Below are 21,538 nucleotides of genomic sequence, written 5' to 3' on the forward strand. Positions count from 1 at the left end.
TACCTTACAAATATGGTCAATTTAAATCGATTGGACAAAAAAAAAAAAACTATTTTTAAACTGCAGCTTGTTTAATATGTGATTGTAAATTGCATTTTTTTACGGTTTTGTGAACGAGCTTCCATGCAAAGTATTTCTCTCTGAATTGGCTCGTTTTTTTTTGTGCCTGTGAGTCCACGCGCTGGGATAAAGAAACGCCTCCCCACTGAGTTAATATCCAATCACTATGTACTAAAGTTGGGGGGTACACATTACTTTAACATGGCGAGCTGTGAGGAGAGGCAGCGGTGTAGTCAAGATTACACCAACCGAGACCAAGACATACGCCAAGACAGGAGTGCTCCGAGACAGAGACAAGACCAGAGACAAGACCCAGACCGAGGCAGGGCGAGACCAAGACCATGAATATCACAGAAAAATCATCAACTTGTGTGCAGGCGGCGTGTCACTCACTCAGACCGTAACACCGGAAAGCGGGGATAAAACGGGAGGATAAAAATCAAACTACAAATTAATAAAGTTATTTGTTCTTTTAAAAAGAGGCGTTTTCCCTTTTCAAAGTAATAACATGGGAAAATAGTAGTCTTGGCAGTCTTGATCTAAAATCCGGGGTCCGCACTGTCCAAGACCGAGACCTTCAAGAAGATTTGGAGTACCACAACACTAGACGAGGAAACACCGCCGTCTTTTGAAATCAGTCTCGTGGGGACGTTTCGGTTTCAGCGTCGAGTAAAATGCCAAGGAAGATAAAACGGTCAACATAAAAAACTGACTGTGTGCAAACATCGTTTTTACACGTGTTGCTTCTCAAACGGAAACACTGACTGAGTTTACAGCAGGCTGTCACGCAGCCACCAGCGGGGATGTGGACGGGGAGAAAGTGAACGGAGAAGCAGCAATACACAAAGAAATCTCAACGCTGTTTCTGCTTGAAAGTCCGCAAAACAAGATTGGTTTGGTTGGAGGAGTCAATCAGCTGGAGGGAGGGAGGACGCCGCCGTCATTGGTTGGGGAGTCGGGTCACTTCTATAAGGCCTGCTGGGATCCTCAGGAGGAGCGGCGCGTGTTAACTGACCGCAGCAGTAGCAGCTTGTTATTCCTCGGCCTCCACATCATTGTTAAAGCCTTGTTCTTTAAGTTTTTCGTCAGCTCTGAATTGTGTTTTTCTTGTTTGAGTAAATCTTTTGTTTGAGAAGCAGTTTATTACCTTTTTTCTTTTGTGCTCATTTTTGTCTCGTGTTTAAGTTTACAGATTGTTCTTTGTTTGATAGTTGTTTGAATTTGTGAGGTAAATAAATCCTTGTTAAATCAAAATTAATTTTTGCCTTTGGTTTTTGGGGACCGGGGGAAGTGACTTTCCGGGGTTTTATGTTACAAACCTGCCCCCCTAGACGGGTACGTAACAGGCATGGACCCCCCCTTAAAATCAAATGGGCCACCCCAGGCGCCACAACAAAATCCTTAACAAAGATCGGCTTTTTATAAAGAATTTATTCACAGAAAATTGCAATTAATTTGTATGTTTGTGCTCAAACTTCAACCCACCCCTGCTTAAATCAGTTCCCCAGCTGGGCCCCCCAACTCAACAGGTCTGGACACACCCCTGGACTTAGGATTTACACTAGATTTACTTTTTAAAGTTAAAAAAATTGTATGCAAAAGTATGGAAATATTTCTAAATCTAATCCTGCACAATGTCAGACTCCTACAGGAGGGTTTGGGTAAAGCCAGACTTATCTAACTGGAAAGTTTGCAGTAAATCAAACTTGAATCTAATGTCACAGAAAGCTGAGGCTCACCAAACCTGCCAAAAATAAATAAACCACAATGACTTTATCCCACAGGATTGAAGTGCCATCACGTGACAGGGACGTAAACCACCCCTGAGTCTAAACCCTTTCACATTTCTGCACTTTTTTCAGCCCGCAAAGTTTCCTCAAAAATAAGTTTTTAAAGTTATTTCAGAGTCTGTCAAAGTGGTGCCAATGGGCAAAGTTAGCATGCTAGCATAGAAGTTAGCTGCCAACGTAAACACGGCTCATTTGTCACGTAGCAAACTGAATTAATCCTCCCTGTGGTTTACTCTGCGGTTCATCCCGCTGTATTATATTCCAGTTTGTAACTTTGTGAAGGTGAAATGGTAGTTTTGGTTGCGATCAGTCGACCAGTTAGCGGCTGTTAGCATGAATGGGAAAAAGTAGCAGCAGCCCCGCGGAGCAACAGGAGCAACTTTTAAATCAGGAGAAAGTACCCACCCGACGGCTCCTCTCGTCCTCGGGACACTTTAGCAGCGACTTGAAGCTCTGTGTTAGTCCAGATAGAGTCAGTTGAAGCAGGGGCTGCCCTCCTCAGAGACCGCAGAGTCCGCAGGCAGGAGACCGAGCAGCTGGAACTCAAACAAACACCGACGAGCTGCTGAAGCTGCGGAGACACCGAAACAACAATATGGCAGCGGAGCGCCGAGACGCGTTCACGGACCTGCTGGACAGTCCGAAAATACAACTACGGACGAGAAATCATTGATGATGATGGTTGTGACGATGGTTTTTGTTTGATAACGACGACTTATGAGATGGTTCATTACATAACAAACTCCATTCGAGTCCCTCTGCACCTTTAAGACTTTAAGAAAACATCAATAATATGGAGACCATCATCATGAAGGTTGTAGGTGTTCATAAAGAGCTGGGTCTTTAGCTTTTTCTTAAAGGTGCAGAGGGACTCTGCAGATCACATGGAGTTTAGAAGTTCATTCCACCACCGGGGGGCGACAGAGGAGAAGAGTCTAGTCAGCGTCTTAGGATCCTGTTGTGAAGGTTGGATCAGACGCCTTTCATTGGCAGAGCGTAGTGGGCATATCATTTAAAGGAAGAATGTGCAACATTTTACACGTAAATAAAGCAGAAACCAAATATATCCCATGTAAATGTCTGAGTCATGACTGTCTACAATGAGTGAGCTTCTCAGCTTAATACAAGGCCGACAACAACACAGCTGGCAGGACTGGAGCTTCTCCCTCATTGTAGACAGTCATGACTCATCGAGACATTTACAGAGGATATGTTTTGTTTCTACTTTATTTTTGTGTAAATGTGTCTCTGAGTCATGACTGTCTACAATGAGTGAGAAGCTCGAGTCCTGCCAGCTGTACTGTTGTCGGAGTCGTGTTTACATGGACGAGACGGCCTTGCTTATATAAAAGGACTAGAGAGAAGAAGAAGAGCATGCTCACTGTTTATATGGAGGTCACGTAAGTGTCTTCAAGGTCATTCTGTGTCAATTGATGTGCAATATGAAGCTATGAGTTAACTAAAGTGTGCTAAGGTTAGCACAACAATGCAGGACACAGGTGATTGCAGCTCGAGCCAATGACTTTGTCTGCTGATTGTGCTGAATGGTGCTTAATTATGGTGCGTTCTATTTGATAACTCCTTCATGAGAAGGTGAGTGGAGAGGGATTGGAGGTGTGTCTCTGCAGGAGAGCAGAGGCGTCGCCAAGCAGCAATTTATTTTTGGTTTCCTGCTGGTCTACTGGATCAAAAAGTTGCACATTTTTCCTTTTACAAAAACTAACGAAATATCCAAATCTAAGCAGTTAAAACATTTTTAATAATTAAGAATCATAAAAACGAGGCTTTACCAAATAACAATAACTTACTGAAACTGTGTTGTGTGTTTGTAACACCGACTAAAGTAAAACTACAGAGAAAATGTTCTTAGTTTTTGTCTTTGACACAAGATCACTGAGTGACAAAGCCTTATTCATGGGGCAGCCCGCTGTCATTACACCTTTAGCAGCTGTGTAATATTGGTGTCCTAGTCTGTGAAAACACATCGCCTTATGGCTTTGCAAAAGTGCAAGAGAGCACAGAACAGCGGGGGCTCGGCATACACACATAGTCAGACATGACACACACACAGCGGTGCAGAGGGGCCGTCATTTTGTCCCTTCATTACACCTCTGCATCATTCATATTGAAGGAGGTCACAGGGGCGTGAATATCGCACCTTGAAACAACACTGAATAGAAGCCGATAGACACTCGAGATACAAACATTTACTGGATGTGCAGCACTTGCATCTATAATTAACATGTCAGTTTCAGTTTCGGAAGACATTGGTGACTGGACAGTATTAAAAATTAATTGGAATTGAAAACAAAAAGTCAAAATGAAAGAAAAATAAAGCCTGAACTAAACCAAAGATTATTATAACTTTGGCATCAGGGTGGAAACTCTGCATATGGGGGTTTTATTCAGATCAAATATAGGACATCAACATGATGCTGAACAAAAACAATATTTTTTTTACTAACTCATCATGTCAGGACAGATTCAAATCGATTGTCATTACTAACAGGGGTGTGAGTCTGCAAAAAAAAAGCTTTGACATGTTCAATCTTCCCGCGCGGACGAACTCAAACGAGTATCAACAAGTGACATGCCCCAACTGCTCTTCTGCTCAGCTGTGAAGTAGTGTGTTTGATTATTCCCACGTGCATTGAAAGCAGCACAAGCAGAGCCAGAAGCTGAGCTGTGTGGGGAGGAGATCTACAGCTCCTAGTTCAGAGTCATCAGAAACACGACCGGACATGAATGCAGCAGGTTAACAGAGAAAAACTGCACAGTCACCCAATCTGCGAAAAGAGTCATTTAAAGTTCCTCTTTTACTTCATTCATTCACGTTTCTGTCGCTACGGGAACAAACTTAAGTCAGGCCAATCTGACAACATCGAACAAAATGGTTTAAACTTAAACTTGTATATTTATTTTCTTGTCTTCTAACTACTCAAAGCTCTTTCACACCTACACATTCACACCCTGATAGTAGAGGCTGCTGTGTAGTGAGACCATCAGTATTAACTCATCCATTCATACATTTATACGCTGCGGACGAAGCAGAAGAAGAAACTTGAGGTTAAGTGTCTTGCCCTATAGGACACATCGGACATGTGGCTGCAGGAGCTGGGGATCAAACCCTCTACCCTCCGGTTGAGAGACGACCGACTCTACCACTGAGTCACAGCCGCCCCGCTATTCAGTCTGTACAAGCAGCCTAAAAAAGCAGGAACAAAATGCAAACTCAGAAGGTCAAAGACAATACATGCAAATACAACAGGCAGGTCTGTAAAGGCTGTTAAAGTTATAAAGCAATTCAATCAAATAAAGAAATAGAAGAATAAACACAAAGTCACACTTGAGTTTGAAGCCAGTCTGGATGCAAAGAACAGCTGCTGGTGTTGTGCAACAAAAACCTTCCTGATATCAGTGTAAAAGTTTATTTTCAGGGTCAAGAATGAACTCTCAAGCTCAGCTCTGAAATCTTTTCCTTTTCCAGCTTTGCACAAACAAAGCTGGAAAAGGAAAAGAACAAAGAAAAAAATCCTCTAGCTGTGGAATCACAGAGAGGAAACACAGAAACTCAGTGCACGTCTGACTCGATGTGTATTTGTGCTGCATTGTTTAGTAAATATGCAGCTCAGATTGCTGCCGGGTAAAACAAACACACAAACAGAAACACAAACAGATCGTTTATTCTCCTGCCGTGCAGCTTTCTCCGGAGCCCCTCAGGGAACAAAAAAAAAGGAAATATTTAGTGTTCTCCTGAGATACTTCTGCGTCCTCTCTTTTCTCCTTTGTTTCCTCTTCTCATGTTCGCAGATCGGCTCCACAAAATCTTTGGGAAGAGGGGACAGTGTGTGCTTCATGTTCTCAGACCCTTAAAGAGAATTCTTCTTTAAACAGAGGAGGTCAAACCCAGTGTGATTTTGGTTTTATTATAAGACTGAATAGAAACTTGTTTGTATCTCCCACCCTCACATTTGCAGAAATAAACATCTACAACGTGCCGCTTAATGAAAGGTTCACTAAACTGAACTTTTTCATATCTGGTTAAAAAAATCTTTAACGAGCAGCGGCATGAAATAAAATTGAGTGAAGAGGTTGTGGTGTGATTGGGATTTCGTCAGATCTTTTTTCACTTGGGGTTGACTGAGGTTAAAAAGCCTGAAAGCTTCCTGATTCCTTCTTTACAGAAAAAAAAATTGATGAAGGTTTTTTTCTCTCATAACAGGAGTGAATGAAGAACACAATAATGACAAATACAAAAGCGAGAAAATTGCACATTTGTGGCACTTTTCTTTCTCTTTGACTCGACATATTTTGATCACAGACTTTGTACCAGATCATTAAACATTTATTCTAGAAACTCTTCAGAGAAACGCTCCCTAAACGGATGCAAATTGGACCCTGACCTCATGTGACACTCAGAGTTTTACTTTGAGATGTTTTTCTTTCAAAGAAAATATGAAACCCAATTAAATGGACTGAACTTGTTTTCAACACAAAGTCAAACATCTCATGCACACACACACACACACACACACACACACACACACACACACACACACACACACACACACACACACATACACACACGCCCACACACACACACGCCTCCTGAACAGCAGCAGACATTACTGAAAGTAGCTCAAAATTCTTACATTTTATTTTGATTATGCTTGCATTTTTTTAGGTCTCTATCCTCTTGTAAAGCAAAAGAAGAACTGCCTTAAGCCTGCATTCTTCATCCTGGCCAGCAGGGGGAGACTCCACTGGTTGCAAAAACATTCCAAATTCTATGAAAACAGACTTTCTTCCAAGCGGCAACCTCAGGTGTTTAAAACATTAAGCTGATGCTAAAGTTCCCCGAGTGTCCACTAGAGGCTGGCTGCAGAATCACAGGAAGTCACATACACACCCATTCTAAAAAGCCTGTTTTTACAGCAGAGATTAACATGTTTACAGCCTGGTTAAAAAAAAAACAAATAGGTCTGATTAGCTCATGCCTGAGACAGCATTTCCAGCATGGAGACCGCCACCGATGGGACTCCAGCGCCCCCTGCAGGAGCAGACGGGTGATGTTACTCAGGCTTCAAACATTCATTTTTAAAGTCTATGCGTTGACTGCAAAAAGTTGACTATAAGGACTTCAAATTGCAAACACATGACGTCACAGTCAGGGCTGCATTCCCTTCTTTTATAAAGTCTAAGATTTGAGCACAGTGAAGGAGTAAATTTAGACTTTTACTTAAAACTTTGAACTCAGATGAACTTGCCAATCACGTCATAAAACATAATAACATTAAGACTCCAGTAAACAAGACATTGTAAATCTCAGATCAATGACCACAGAGGTTGAAATGAGTCACTGCATTAAATGAGCAACCCTATATGGTTAATGAGTTTAAAGTCAAAATGTGTCTAACCGTATTTCCCCTGAGTTCACTGCTAACTCAATTTGCATTTATATAACATGTCAGTCACCGCAGTGTGAGTGGGAGTCAGTGCCCTTTTGACGAACATGAAAACGGTGAGCAGGATTTAATCTGTCACCTTTTCTGAGAAGCTTTTCTAACACTCACCTTTCCTCCAGAGCATTAAATCTACATCTGCCATCAAAGTGCAAACCTCTCAAGCAATTTACTGTCAAGATGGTTTGAACCTACCGAGCTTCTGTCTTTGTGTTTTTTTGTCACACAGAGATAGTTCAAGGTTTGTTTATTGGAACCTAGAAAGGTACATGTGTTGTGCAGACTTGAGATTCAGCGTTCCAAAGATACATACCTTTTAGCCTCAGTCGTGAACAAGACCCCGAGAAACTTGAGGCAGGGACTCACTTCCCGTCCAGAGGGAGTAATACACCTCTTTCCGACAGAGAACCATGGCCTCGGATTTAGAGGTGCTGACCTTCATAACGCCCGCTTGGCTGCGAACAGCCCCAATGCCTGCTGGAGATCCCAGTCTACAGAGGCAAACAGAACAACATCATCTGCAAAAAGATGCAACTAGTCAATTCTGAGGTCCCAAAACCAGAAACCCTCCTACCCCCAACTGTGCCTTGAGCAGAATCGCTGAAAAGGTGGAGGCCACCACACATAGACAACTGCGTTTTTGTTGAATTATAGGAATCACTGTTGAGAGATCATCTGTTTTACTCAGCCATGTTGCACTCTGATGCCATATAATCCAAAAAGGTCATCATGTCTTTATATTCAGGATTCTTTTTTTTTTTTACTTTAAAGTTATAAATTGTGTCCTGAATGTTGGAGAGCCCCGTGTCTCTGCTCTCCTCCACGTCTGTCTCTGACATGTGATCAGGTTGTCAGGTCTGAGACAAGGGCTGACTCAGGCTCTGAATACCCACGATGCATCAGTGCAGCTGTCACTTAACCACGTTTGACTGGCAGGCCATGGGCCCTGCATGCTGCTGACGGAGAAAACCGGGCGTCCATTGTTGTTTGTGTCTGCTGAGTTGTGCAGACTGAGCTTCCCTGCAGACATGTTGATATACTGTATGTCAGTATATATGTTGTTTATTTGAATAAAGGCCCGGACAGGCGGGCTTACTCCTATAGAAACTTCTACTGAGGATGCATTAAAGAGACAGTTCACCCTCAAGCAGAGGGAGCTCTAGATCAGTTTTCGCCTCCCCTCCAAACAAACAAAGAGATAAACAGAAGTGGTAAAGACTCTTAAAGAACATTTACTGATCTCCTTTTTACATTTTCTCATCGACATAATAATGCTTTTAATCGAAATCAGCTAAGACTTGCTGAGAAAGTAAAAAAAAATGTATTCCAACACATCAGACTCCTCAGTAGTACGCGTTGACACTGCAGGGTTGTTCTCCATTACTCACAGATTAACATGTTTACAGTCTCTACAAATACTATCAGATGCTCCTCTCTCATTGTTGTGGTGATGCTCTCCAAGTGCTTATTATGTCATCCAGATTTTTATCTTTAAAAAAGGGGCGGTTGTGGTCAGTGGTAGAGTCGGTCGTCTCCCAAACAGAAAGGTCGGGGGTTCGATCCCCAGCTCCTGCAGCCACATGTCACAAGACGTGAGAGCTCAGGAGCTCCCAGGAAAATATATGGTTAGTAACTACAATTTACCTATAGTGATATGCAATAATATGATGTGGCTGCATATTACAGTTTCTTGTTCTAAATCCACTCTGATCCTATATTTGATCATGTCTGTAAACCCCTCTATTTCAGCCCTGCTCAGAACAGGCTGTTTCTGTGTCTGTACCTTTAAATATGTAAATGAGCTGTGCCTGACCACGCCCCCTCTCTGGAAGAGCTTGGGTGTACTCGGTGCTTTCTCTCTCCATGTCCTATTGTTTACGGTGAGAAGGCAGACTCAGAGGGCAGAACAAACACCTAGCTGTGGGAGTGTCACCCACCTGGGGGAGGGGCTACTGCCCTTTGTGATGTCATGAAGGGAAAATCTCCAAACGGCCTGTTTGAGCACACATTTTCTGAAAAGTGGAGCAGGCAAAAGACGGGGAGGATGGACTTTTCTCATGATTGGGGGTTTGTAGACAGACTAGAGACGCATGTTTGTGTTAGAGGAACATGGAGAAGAGTATTTTGCATCATATGGGACCTTTAAAACTTTCAATATCTACTCAGAAAGTTGGTTCTTGCATATCGGTTGAATATATTACAGACCGAATGTCCAGATATGAAACATGAAAATACAAAGAAGTATTAACATACAGAGGCACATGAAATATTTCTTATAACAGTTTGACAAACATTTCACTTACTCTTCCCGTTATCTTTCTGTGTCCACAGTTTTTTGGCCGTGTTTTTGATTTCAGCGTCCTATAATCAGATCATCCTAAATAAAACTCTGTTATATAAATGTAAAGCTCTTACAGCTGTTCAGGCCCGGCTGTGTCTCTTGTAATGATCTTATAGCAGCGACTGAGGCGACCAACCCCCCCCCCCCCCCCCCCACCAACACACACACCATCACCACCACCATCCCCCATCCCGACTCGACTCGCACACACACATGCCGCTCTGAACAAAGATGACATCATAGCACACTCAAACGTGACTCAGAGCGGCCGGCCGGCACTCGAGCCACCCGAGCGTAAAGCTCAGCCTCAGCTGCAAACTCCCATCTGTCGCCTGGAATCCAAAAGCATCAGCCCCCCCAGCCGGGGCTCCAGCAGCCCTCCAGAGAGTGACCCAGCACGATGGGGAGCAGGGGAGGTGGAAGGGAAGTTATGAGAAAGGGGGGAGTGATGGTACGATGGGGGGGGGGGGGGGGGCAGTGCTTGTCTTTCCCCACAGACAAGCGAGCACGTCATAGTCAGAGTGAATTAATCCAACGCTTGGTGGTGGCGTGCCGTGGATCGGACGCCCTTGCTTTCTCCCCCCCCCCCCCACACCCCCTTCGCTGTGGCGACTCCATCTCTGTGTGTACTGTATAATTCCCCCTCTGGCTTCCTTGGCTCTGTTGCTGCAGTTATCTGATGACGCAGAGGGGTGCATCCTGGTCTTCGTCTGGGCCTCCTCTGATCCAGGATTTGAACGTAGCACTGCAGGTAACACATCTGACTCGCTGGTTAAAATAATGAGACAGACGTCATGAAAAGCGATTTCACTCATTAAAGCCTATTTTAATACAGTTTGTTGTCTGAGTAGCTTATAAGAAGAACATGTGTTGGAATTGTTTTACTAGTTTACTTCAGTCTGCAGCAGTGAAACAAAGTGTAATGGCTGCAACATCAACCATCAAAGCTCATACACAAAAGTTTGGTCAAAGAGTGAGATCCTTTTTATCGGATCAGAAATCACACTTTTTAAAAGACACCAAACTCCCTTCTTAGAAAAAGATATTTGACCTTTCAGAATATGGGAGTTGTTTGTCTACTGCTGTGAAGATCAGTGTTTGTTTGTGTTATTGTTTTGGATCTGAACTTACCCTTCAGGATACTAAGGTCAAACAATATTACAAACAAACACAACTTTTAAGCCCTATTATGGGGGAGTCAACAACAGGATACATAATCATATTTATTACAATTTGAAATTGGTGCGACCCCGAGCACTCCTTACACCACAGGAACGTCTGAGATGATCATTTTTAGAACCATTAAGAATTCAGGATTTTTCTCACTTTTGTCAGAAGGGGAATCAAACATTAAGTCGGCTTGATTAAACAGTCTTAAAGGTCACATATCCTCCTCCTCTTCTCAGTCTCAGAGCTCCTCAAAACATGTGTGTGAAGTTTCTTGTTCTAAATCCACTCTGATCCTGTATTTGATAATGTCTATAAACCCCTCTATTTCAGCCCTGCTCAGAACAGGCTGTTTCTGTGTCTGTACCTTTAAATATGTAAATGAGCTGTGTCTGACCACGCCCCCCTCTCTGGAAGGGCTTGGGTGTACTCGGTCTTTCTTGCTCCATGTCCTATTGTTTACGGTGAGAAGGCAGACTCAGAGGGCAGAACAAACACCTAGCTGTGGGAGTGTCACCCACCTTAGGGGAGGGGCTACTGCCCTTTGTGATGTCATGAAGGGAAAATCTCCAAACGGCCTGTTTGAGCACACATTTTCTGAAAAGTGGAGCAGGCAAAAGACAGAGAGGATGGACTTTTCTCATCATTGGGGGGTTTGCAGACAGACTAGAGACACATATTAGTGTTAGAGAAACACAGTGAAGTATATTTTGTATAATATGTGACCTCAAAAATGATTTGATCAGGTGAGTTAAATTAAAATTCAGCTCGTACAGTTGTCATGAAGAGAAAAAATAGCTATAATGACCAAATCTGTTCTTGTACCAGGCTGTAAACATTTTTATTTCTGCTCTGAAGTTTGACATTTTAACATGAGGCTCTATGGGGACTGACTCACTTTGAGTCACTCAAGTGGTCACTCCAGGAACTGCAGTGTTTGGCAATGCTTCAATGGCTTCATTTTTTGAAGCCCTGTAGGTTGCAACTGCATCTTATAAATGCAAATTCTTAAGTCAACAAAGGCACCTCAATCTGACTTTCTGCAGACTTCCAGAGAGCTCTTACCAAAGATTCAAGGATTCAATTATCAACAAATCTTAGTATATGGACACAACATTGTTGGTTTTCGCCTATAGATGTGAAACAATGGCCTCATGCAAATTTCAGTCAAATGAAAAGGCCAGGGATAAAAACAACATCATGATAATGTGAGCAATGTGAGCTTTCTATCACCAGTTTCTGGATCTTTGGAGTCTTGTGGCGTCCATGACCTGACGACCTGACAGTGAACACATCACAGTATGTATGACTGAAGTCAGAGAGGGCGGATTTCATCTAGAGACACACAAGGACGTCTACTGCATAAAAATTAACCGCAATTAAATGCAACAACGATTCTGGGTTACTGATGCTCAATTGACCGTGCAGTCTTTCTAACGCCTTCTTGGATTTCTGCCAAATTATCCAAACACTGAGCTCTCGAGTTGGATCATAATGAACGACGGGGCTTTGGGACACATAATAAACACACTGCATGGATTAATAATGTCCATCATCCATTTCAGACAGGAGTCGTGCTGAAATCCGTTCCAGGGCTGTGAATTAATTCCCACAGTGGAGGAACATAATGACGCCTGAGGAAGAAGTCGTATACAAATCCATCGTGGTCCTTTAACTGCACAGATTAACTCCTCAGAGCTTTACTTTTAATGGCAGCTCGTGGTGTTAAGATGAAAAAGGCAGCGAGCACACATGTGTTTAAACAATGCATGCAGAGCAGAAACACATCTTTCCTTCCTGATAATGAGAGCTCAGCAGGAGATGTGTACTTGTTGGTCTTAAGAGGATTAAAGGCTACAGAGACTCCAGCTTGTGTTGTTTTCAGACAGCAGATGTAACTGACACATCGTACACACAAGATAAAGATTTCTCAAATTGTCTCCACTGCAGGTAACGCTGAACTGGTTTGTGATGTCAGGCGTCCTTTAGAGATTCTTAGTCCTAGTCCACATGTGGGTGGGTGCGTGCCTAGGTTCCCACAGCCCTATGTTCCCACATTTCCTTTTTCATAAATTTGTATCAGTTAGGGTTAGGGTAACTTAGCCTAACCCTAACCCTACCCTGTGGGAACATAGGGCTGACCCCATGTGGGGAAGCTATTTTTGAAAAAGTTTTTTCTGTGCGTTTTGACCTTTTGCACGCAAACAGCGTTTTAGGTCACTGAAAATGCCGCTTTTGAAAGCTCCTTCCAAGGCAAAGATGTTCTAACCCTGACCCTACATCCAACACGCTTACTCATCATAGCATAGTTTTTATACATGACTGTTGGACAGAACATTTACCGGCCCTGTGGCGGATAGCCCTCTGAGATTTACTCTGCAAATGAAAAATCTACCTGCATTTGGCGCTTGGCGGGGGTTAATTTCTTTGTGGCGGAATAACAAATATGCAGCCATTTAAAGAAGAAGAAGAAGAACCTTCTATCTGTCTTCCTGTGTCATCTGGTTTTCTCCTTGTGGTACCCAGAGATTTGTTTTTCCCTCATTTGTTGAACTTTTAAGAAGTAAGCCTTGTTTTTGTCTTTGCCTGCACGCTGGTCCTCAAACACTTCACTCATTACACTTTTTGACCTCGAAACTTTGAGGCGTTTGCAGACACACCTGGTCAGAGGGGAAGTGGGTCGCTATGAGGACAACATGCCAACATGATTTATTTTTTAAAAATCATCAAGGCTGTATGTATTGATTCCTGTCAGTCACAGCGGGAGAGTCTCAGGTCAGCCTCGGTGACCTCGGCACGGTCAAATGACCGAGATAATCCCTGCTTCCTCTGTTGCACTACTTCACATTCAGAGTTTAACTTTAGAATCTTAAGTCAACTGACTGAGCTTGTTTCATAACAGGAGACTACCGAAAATAACACAAGAGAGACCGGCTGATTTCATAACTGCCTTCTTTACTAGAAGAAAATACTGATTTGGCAAATATGCAGTATGCAAACAAATACGAGATCTGCAATATGTCAAAAATACCCAGATTTACTGATTTGGAAAATAATCCCTACGCTTCAGACCAGTCTCCCTCATGTACAGTACTGTTTCCCACAATGCAAAGCGCTAGGTCAGAGATTGAGATGACGGATAGCTACAGCCATAGCAGAGGAAATAATCAGAATCAGACCAAACCACACAAAGAGACCACCAGTTATCTTTTTGGATTCTCTAAATCATGAAGATCTAAATTAATCTCTTTTCAGCTTTTTTCAGACTGTAAGTGGACGCTTCACTGTCGCAGTGTTTGACGTCAGCTGGGCTGTTGTTTACTTCCTCATTCCAAGAACGGAAACCAGTTTAGCCAGGTCTGGTGTACTGCAGAGTGTAAAGCTGGAGACTGATGGTAGTTTTTTGTTTTCTTTAGGGTATTCCTGTTCTCTTTTAGTTTTCTAGCGTGGGAGGTGCCGAGAAGTTTAGCTCACTGCATGGTTGTCTCGCCACCTTCCTCTCTTTTGTTCTTTTTGTCTGGGGTCTCCCATCCCTTTGGGTTCTTAGGGCGCACTCGCAGGCAATCCGTACCGTTCCCAATCACGCTTTACCGCTAAAGTCCAATTAGTTTGACCAGTGTGAGCGCTCGGATCTACACTTCCTCGGCCCTGGCACGCTTGGAAATGATGTGATTCAGCATGGTACAGTTCATGCACGAGGTACACAACGTGGACCGCCTTCATTCAGGAGAAACCCTGCAGTGTTCTGTCTGAATCTGACTAACATGACTCACAATAAGACACAAAGTCGGTAAAGTAGCTGCCATGTTCTTTGAGTTGTTCTCCAATCTGCGACGCGGACTCGACCGCACGTGTCTTATTTTTTTTTATTTTTTGAGTCCGCCTGGTGAACAGATTTTTTTTCCTTGCTCTGGACGGTGGAGACGGTGGAGACGATACAGAGCTTCATTCATCCAGGTGTGACGTGTGTGTGTGTGTGTGTGTGTGTGTGTGTGTGTGTGTGTGTGTGTGTGTGTGTGTGTGTGTGTGTGTGTAGACACCTTGAGTAACTTGCCCTCTTCGGGGTGTTTCTGAAAATAAAAGAGTGTGTTGTTAGTCACCCAGCTTTGTTAGATAAGGTTTATATAACATGTATATCTTTAGTCTGCTCAGGTTGTTCGTCTTTTCACACACTGCTGAAGGCCGCACGTCTCGTCTCAAACAGAAACTACAAGTTCAGTCATCTTTTTTTTTAACCTGGTTGATGGGAGTGAAAATATTGACTGCTGCAGTCTTGTGAAAAGAGAAGAAAAGGACTTCTAACTGCACCATTTTGTAGCAGGGGTGGATCCAGGGGGGGGGGGGGGGGGGGGGCGTGAAAAATCAAAATAATGAGAAAATAAATACTTCTCGGGTGGTCCTAGTTCCAACAAACGGTGTGGTTAATATGAAGACGATGTGTCTCTGTTACAAACTGACTGGATGTGACGTCCTCTCATTGGCTGTAGCTGATATATACAGTGTATGAAGGTGTGTTACTGTGAAAGCCCCAATGAAGACCTCAAAGGTTGAAACCTGTCGGGCCTTGTAATGATGAACCCTGCATTCACGTGGTGTCGGACACTTTGGAAAAACGAGATTCCGAGTTGTGAAAAGCATTCTCAAGTCGGAAAAAGAACTTGAGAAAGAATCAGATGCATGCCGACTTCCTCACATGGCGGGCAAAAAATGTTTTGTAAATGTTAAAATACTTTTGATTAATTCACATGTTACACATCAACTTTTTGCTCAAACATAAATTGTACCGTGAAGCTGACTATCCGAGGAGCACCTGAACGCAGCACAAGTCCTGTCTGCTCTTTCCAGGTGCTTGGAGTTGGCGAGTGGGAGGAGCTAGGAGGGTCGTCAGCTGATACCTTACTCAGCTGAGGAGGGCATTAAGGCCTTCCTGATTGAGATCCTCGTTCTTTAATCTCCTCTCTCTCTCACCACGTACGATCTGCTCATGTGTGAGAGGAAATAACTCTCCATGCCAGCAGTTATCATACGAGAAGATCATTTTCAGTCGGTCACCACTCGTATTATAGGTCGTCTACTAATGGAGAATAATGTCTGATAAGAAGTAGAAAATGGCGCTGGCGTTGTCAGCTCTTGGTCTTTTAGTGGAAAAAGAAAAGAAGAGGCGGAGGAGACAAATAAGGAGAAACCTCACTAATGGGTGAAAGCATGGATACTACAGAGACATGCTTAAGGGGCTTTAGAGAACCTGAGAGGAGAGCTGGAGAGAAATGAAACCTCCCAACAGCCAATCAGAGCGCTCCCTCTCATCAACATGTCGAATCGGTCAAAAAAAGGCAGACAGTGGCCGATGGGTAGCGAGCCGGACACACAGCAAAAACTAGGGCGACGACCGCTCGCCGACGACCTCCTGAGTGTGTCGGGGCCTTTAGACATCACTACATCATAGCAGCGGGACATAGAGTAGACCGCCAACAAATAAGACAAAGAAGAAGAACGGGACAAAGATCAATGATTCCTTGTAAGGTCTGCAGCATCTACACCCTGACAATAGTGAAAAAAAAAGAAAAAAAAAAGCAGCCTTGAAATGAGTGTCTTTAAATCCACTGGAGATTTAAACATGCCGTGTTCTGTGTTTGTCTTTCAGACGGGATTCTCTCGTTCCTCATTCTCTCTCAGCTTGTCCCGCTGCAACCTCAGCCTGTTCGGTCTGCTGCACTCGTCACAAACATCACACATTTTCACTCACACAGACATTTCAGACTGATTCTTCATACTCACATTTCATATCAGTTATCTAAGATTTCAGGTAAACAAAGCGTCATCTGTGTGTCTCTTAGTTACCAGCCCTGAGCCAGGTGGAGACACCTCCCATCAGTGATTTTACCCGGTTTCAAAGGTCAAATATACAAAGTTAATAATGTTTGTATCTTGTTCTTCTATTCAAAGAAGTTAGTGCCAGAGTTGTCTTTGCTCTGAGTGAGTACACATAAATAAATGAGTGTTTGGCCTGCAGCAATGTGAGACTGAAGTCAGCTCGAACACCAAAAGTCCCTGCAGACATAATTAAAACCAGGGGGGGGGGGGGGGACTGTGCAGCTTTATTTTTGTACTTTAAATAAGTAATGAGACACACTTGAAGTTTAGTCATCATCTGTGAGATCGCTGGACGTTTCTGTGAAAGATAAAAAAAAGACATCACAGCACGAGTCAAGTGAAGAGGAGTCAACCTGAAAACAGATTTACTCAGTTTATTTATGACTGTGAGCGACGGCTTCATCCATGAAAACAACTACTGTGTTTTATTAAATCAGACATGACCTTGCTGTGTTTGTTTTCCAAACAGCAGACAACTGAACAGTATCTTTACTAATCTTGGAAATCATCTACAAGAGCATTTTTAGTCCACGTCGGTTAAACCCCCCAGAAACACAATCAAAGTAGATTATAATCTGAGTTAAAGATGGAGTCAGCAGCTTCTTTCTGAAATAAAATATGGATTTATAGAGCTTTCACACATGCAGAAAACTCCTGATATTTCCAGGAGGAGCTGCATGTGTGAACACAAACAGCTGAATGTTTCTCTCAGACTTCACCCTGAGTTTCTTCTCATATTTATTCTGCAGAAAGTTAGAGTGAGCTGATGTGAGAACACAGCAGGATATTCTCCGGAGAATTCACCTGGAGCCAATAGAGGGGGAGTGACGTTTATATCCTGTGATCGCTGGAGGGCAGATGTGAAATCGGCTTTATCCTAAAGTGAAGCTGCTCCATTGTCCCTTCTGGGCCTCCGTACATGTGTGGTGGTGACTGTGTCTGCAGAGACTCTGTCCTCTGACGGGACTTCACTGTTCTGATTTGTTCTGGTTGACTCGGGACGTTTCTGGGCGGAGCTGGTGTGTTTCCTCCAGCCAATGACAGCGCAGCAGGAGAGTTTAGGAGTGGCTACAACTCAGAGACTGGACAAGATTCAAACTGTTGAATATGACGGACGTGGCTGTTGCGGCAAAGAAGAGAAAATATAATCACAGCGACTTTCAGCTGTGTTTTACACGTGGATGTGGAGTTGGTCGCTTTCTGTTAAAACAGCCAGGTGACAAACACCAGCTAATGAAAAAGATATCTGCACATTTTGGAAAAAGATCGACTAAATACCGTTTGAAATCTTAGACTAAGATGTAAGTTTTAATTTAATTTAATTTAATTTAACTGTTGGATCAACAACATGAAAAGCTCTCACAACACTTTTCAACATGTTTCAAACGAGCTGTCTGGACTTTCTTTGACCTTTTATTCAGAGCTCATTTGGATTCTTCCAGCAGCTCCAGACGAACCTGAACGCCGCAGAGAGTCTCTGAACCTTTTAGTGAAATAACATCAGCCCAACAGGTCAGTGCAGAGAGGCTGAGGTCAAAGGTCAGGGGGGTCTGCACTCAGGTAAACCATTAATCAGCAGCTTCTCTCCGCACATAATCAGAACAGTCTCTCCTCTCTCTCTGGGATTCTATGATGAGGAGGATGAAGAAAGGTCTAGAGGGGGGGGGGGCTGAGTGGAGCTGAACACACGAGAAGATTTAAAATAGTCAGAATTGTCCTTTAATCTGGGAGATATGGAGGATCTGTAGTTATTGGAGGGAACGATGAACTCAGGCTGCTGTAAGCTGCAGAAACAAACTGAAAACGTTGAAATGTGACGATTTGAAGCATCACAGCCGTGACGCCCGCCTGCCCGCTCTGACCTCTGGATTAAGGATTACCCACCACACACTGAGAAGCACGAGATTACGCTTTTGTGTTGTTGTGTCCGCATGCTGCCCGTGAGGAGTCCAACGTGCAGGGAGAGAAAGGACACTCTGGACGCTCTCTGAAGCTGCTCACAGGAAACAGGTGGTTTAGAGTTTGAAGATGGAGATTCAGAGGATAAAGCGAGGCTGAGGAGACGGAGAGAGTCAGAGTCTGATTGGACAATCTGTGCTGTGAAGCAACTGATAGAATAACTGAGTAATTCAACCAGCTGCAGAGTTCAGTTATTTAAATCTCTCTGATTTATTTTGATTTAAAGGCTGCAGATGATCTTCATGGAGATATCCTGTAGACAAACACATTCATAGTTTGGATACAAATGTAAACATATATGAATGTAAGATTTAAAAGTGAAGTAAATCCAAATATTTGAGTTTAAGTTAAAAATAAGTTTACAACATTTATACAGTGATTATTTACAGCATGGAGTAACTGTGACTTCAAAGTATTTAAATCTACCTCTGTGGGTGTCATAATGTTTGCCTTGAGTTGAATCATCCTAGCCTCTGATTGGCTAACGGAGGGACATGTGATGAGTAACAAGGAAGTGATAGCTGAATCAAAAAAAGCAGACGAAACCCACTTTTCTGTTTTGATTGACAGCTGTCACACCAGCGCAAACGATTTTGAACTACTGAGCGAGTTCAACATACCCACGCTATCTTTGGCTTGTCTGGTCGATCAGCTCCGGGAGCTCCACGATCAAGAGATCTGATTGGTCAGTGGGCGGAGGTTTTCACAGGTTGATCTCTTATCTCAGACATAACCTGCTCCGGAGCAGGTTAGGCGTGCAGCATAAGTTACTGTGGCGATATGCCCAGGAGAAGAAGTGAACGACCTTTGTAGGAAGGAAAACCCTGAAGTGACCTCGCTAACACCAAATCCTGCTTCATAGTGCAGGCCCCTGCTGTTGTGTTTTGTATCCCTGCAGGTCGATGGTGGACGATGATCCACCACACCTGCACACCTGGGCGGTCTCTCTCAGGTGTAGGCTATTTAAGATCCGGCAGACCCATCCACCCTCTCATTCAGTCCCAGCCTCGTGTCATCCCCACAGCTCCTCGTCACACCATGCTTCTGTTGTAGTTTGCTCATGTTTAGTTTTACACCACACTCACACAAGCTGCACACACTCATTCACTGACAAACACTCCTCACTCTCTTCAGAAATGGTCATTATTAAAACTTTTACCCTGTTTAGGTCAACTGTATGTTTCTTTGTTTTTTGTCAGGCCTTAAGAGCCGGGTCGTGACTATGTAAACACACAAGTGAAAAAAAAAAAGAGAAAGCAAAAATAAAAAAAAACTAAGAAAAGAGGCAAAGATCAGGCAGAAGATTAACTAGTACAAAACGAGCTTTTGCAGCCATCATGACGTCACACCTTCAGTAAGAAGCTCCCGTTTTGAAGCCGTCATTATCTTGATTTTCATAACAGGTGTTAGTTTCTGTCTGTGTCCGTATCGACAGGTCTCCATCGTAGTGACTTGTTAGTCATCGCCTTGCTTAAAGTTCCACTGCTGTATGATCTGTTTACATCTCTGTACTGAAGGAGACTTTAAACTAAAGATTGAGGAACATAAAGTCATGAGGAAAATGTTTCCTGAGTTGATAAACCAGCTCAGAAGATGGACCATTTTCTCCTCTGGTTTCATAACATCAGACTTATTTTATGGTAACCAGTACAGTCCCCCCCTGCTGGCCATTAGAGAGAATGCAGGGTTAAGGCTCCTCCAGTCTTTTGGATTTACATGAAGACATTATTACATCCACAGGAGGCTCAGATGAACCGTCAGTCATCCAATGAGGATCCTCTTTAGGACTTCCCAACAACAAAAGAAACCCCAGGAGTAGATACAAAATACTCTAAACAAATGAACATCTCTTCCCACCTGAGAATACCTCCATTTATCCAAAAAGTCTGCTGTTCATGAAGCCAGCTGAGCCTTACTGTGTGTGGATTCAAACACAATGAATCAGGATTATGCAATAGAAAAACTGATATAATGAAGGTGTGACTCAGTAAACCCTTCTCAAAACATGAGCTCAAGGACTGCTAGTGGAAAAAGAAAACCTCTTCAAGGCCTTATCATGACATTTAACACTATGCTTTAGTCATGCAGCCTGCCTAGATTTCATTCATCATAACTCGACATCTGACAGAACCTTGGCTCTTTTACAATTCCTGGGCTTTCATAGAAAGATGCTTTGTAGTCTGACAGCTTTAATATCTACATTTAATACTGCAAATGTCAATAAAGACCTAATATATATATATATATATATATATGACAGGACGAAGAGAGAGTCGGAGCTTCTCATGACAACATTTTTAACAGAATATGAGATGTAAGAAAATGTAAATAAGCAAAATAGCATCTTTGAAATCATGTATTTCATGTGTTTTTTGTTTTTTTGTGTGTGAGCATACACTTGGCCCTGAGCTGGTTTAATGAGATGAAACTCTGGAGATAAATGAGCGACTTGGACTCGCTGATAGTACCCTCCTCATCCTCAGACAGCCCCGTCCTGTCGTCCTGTTGTTGTGCAGTACGTGTTCCCGCTGTAGGCGGTGGGGTGGGGGGTGGGTGGGCGCTCCTTTGTCATCATCATCATCCTCATCCTCGGCCAATGGAGAGGCCAGCGGAGGAGACACTTTAACCGTCTCCTCGGCGCGGAGCGGAGCAGAGCAGAGCGCAGCGCCCAGGACGGTGGCGCGGATCCCTCCTCCTCCTCCTCCTCCTCCTGCCACACTGTTATAAAAAAAACATCTGAGAGCGGATTCTCTTTTCTAATAATGGACTCTTTTTGATTCCCATCTTGAGGACTTCAGGATGTTTAAGGGAGCAGAGGAAGCTCGTTGTGTGGATATCCAGCTGGAATATGTTGCAGCACGGACTGTTGGATTGTGCGTCTTGGA

The 21,538-nt window shown here is 43.3% G+C and overlaps 2 protein-coding genes across 2 annotated transcripts in view; one reads left to right on the forward strand and one right to left on the reverse strand.

Moving 5' to 3' along the window:
- Window positions 1-2,387, reverse strand: part of plekhf2 (pleckstrin homology domain containing, family F (with FYVE domain) member 2) — a 31,294-nt gene extending 28,907 nt beyond the window's left edge. Inside the window, exon 1 of the mRNA XM_020654606.3 lies at window positions 2,256-2,387. The gene's annotated coding sequence lies outside the window, so the exon portion shown is untranslated. The remainder of the gene's footprint in view (window positions 1-2,255) is intronic.
- Window positions 2,388-21,273: 18,886 nt separating this feature from the next.
- Window positions 21,274-21,538, forward strand: part of LOC109999549 (adenosine receptor A2b) — a 6,603-nt gene continuing 6,338 nt past the window's right edge. Inside the window, exon 1 of the mRNA XM_029281344.2 lies at window positions 21,274-21,538. This exon is cut by the window's right edge and continues 18 nt beyond it. The gene's annotated coding sequence lies outside the window, so the exon portion shown is untranslated.

This window comes from Labrus bergylta, chromosome 8 (genome assembly GCF_963930695.1).
Source record: "Labrus bergylta chromosome 8, fLabBer1.1, whole genome shotgun sequence".
Classification (NCBI taxonomy): domain Eukaryota; kingdom Metazoa; phylum Chordata; class Actinopteri; order Labriformes; family Labridae; genus Labrus; species Labrus bergylta.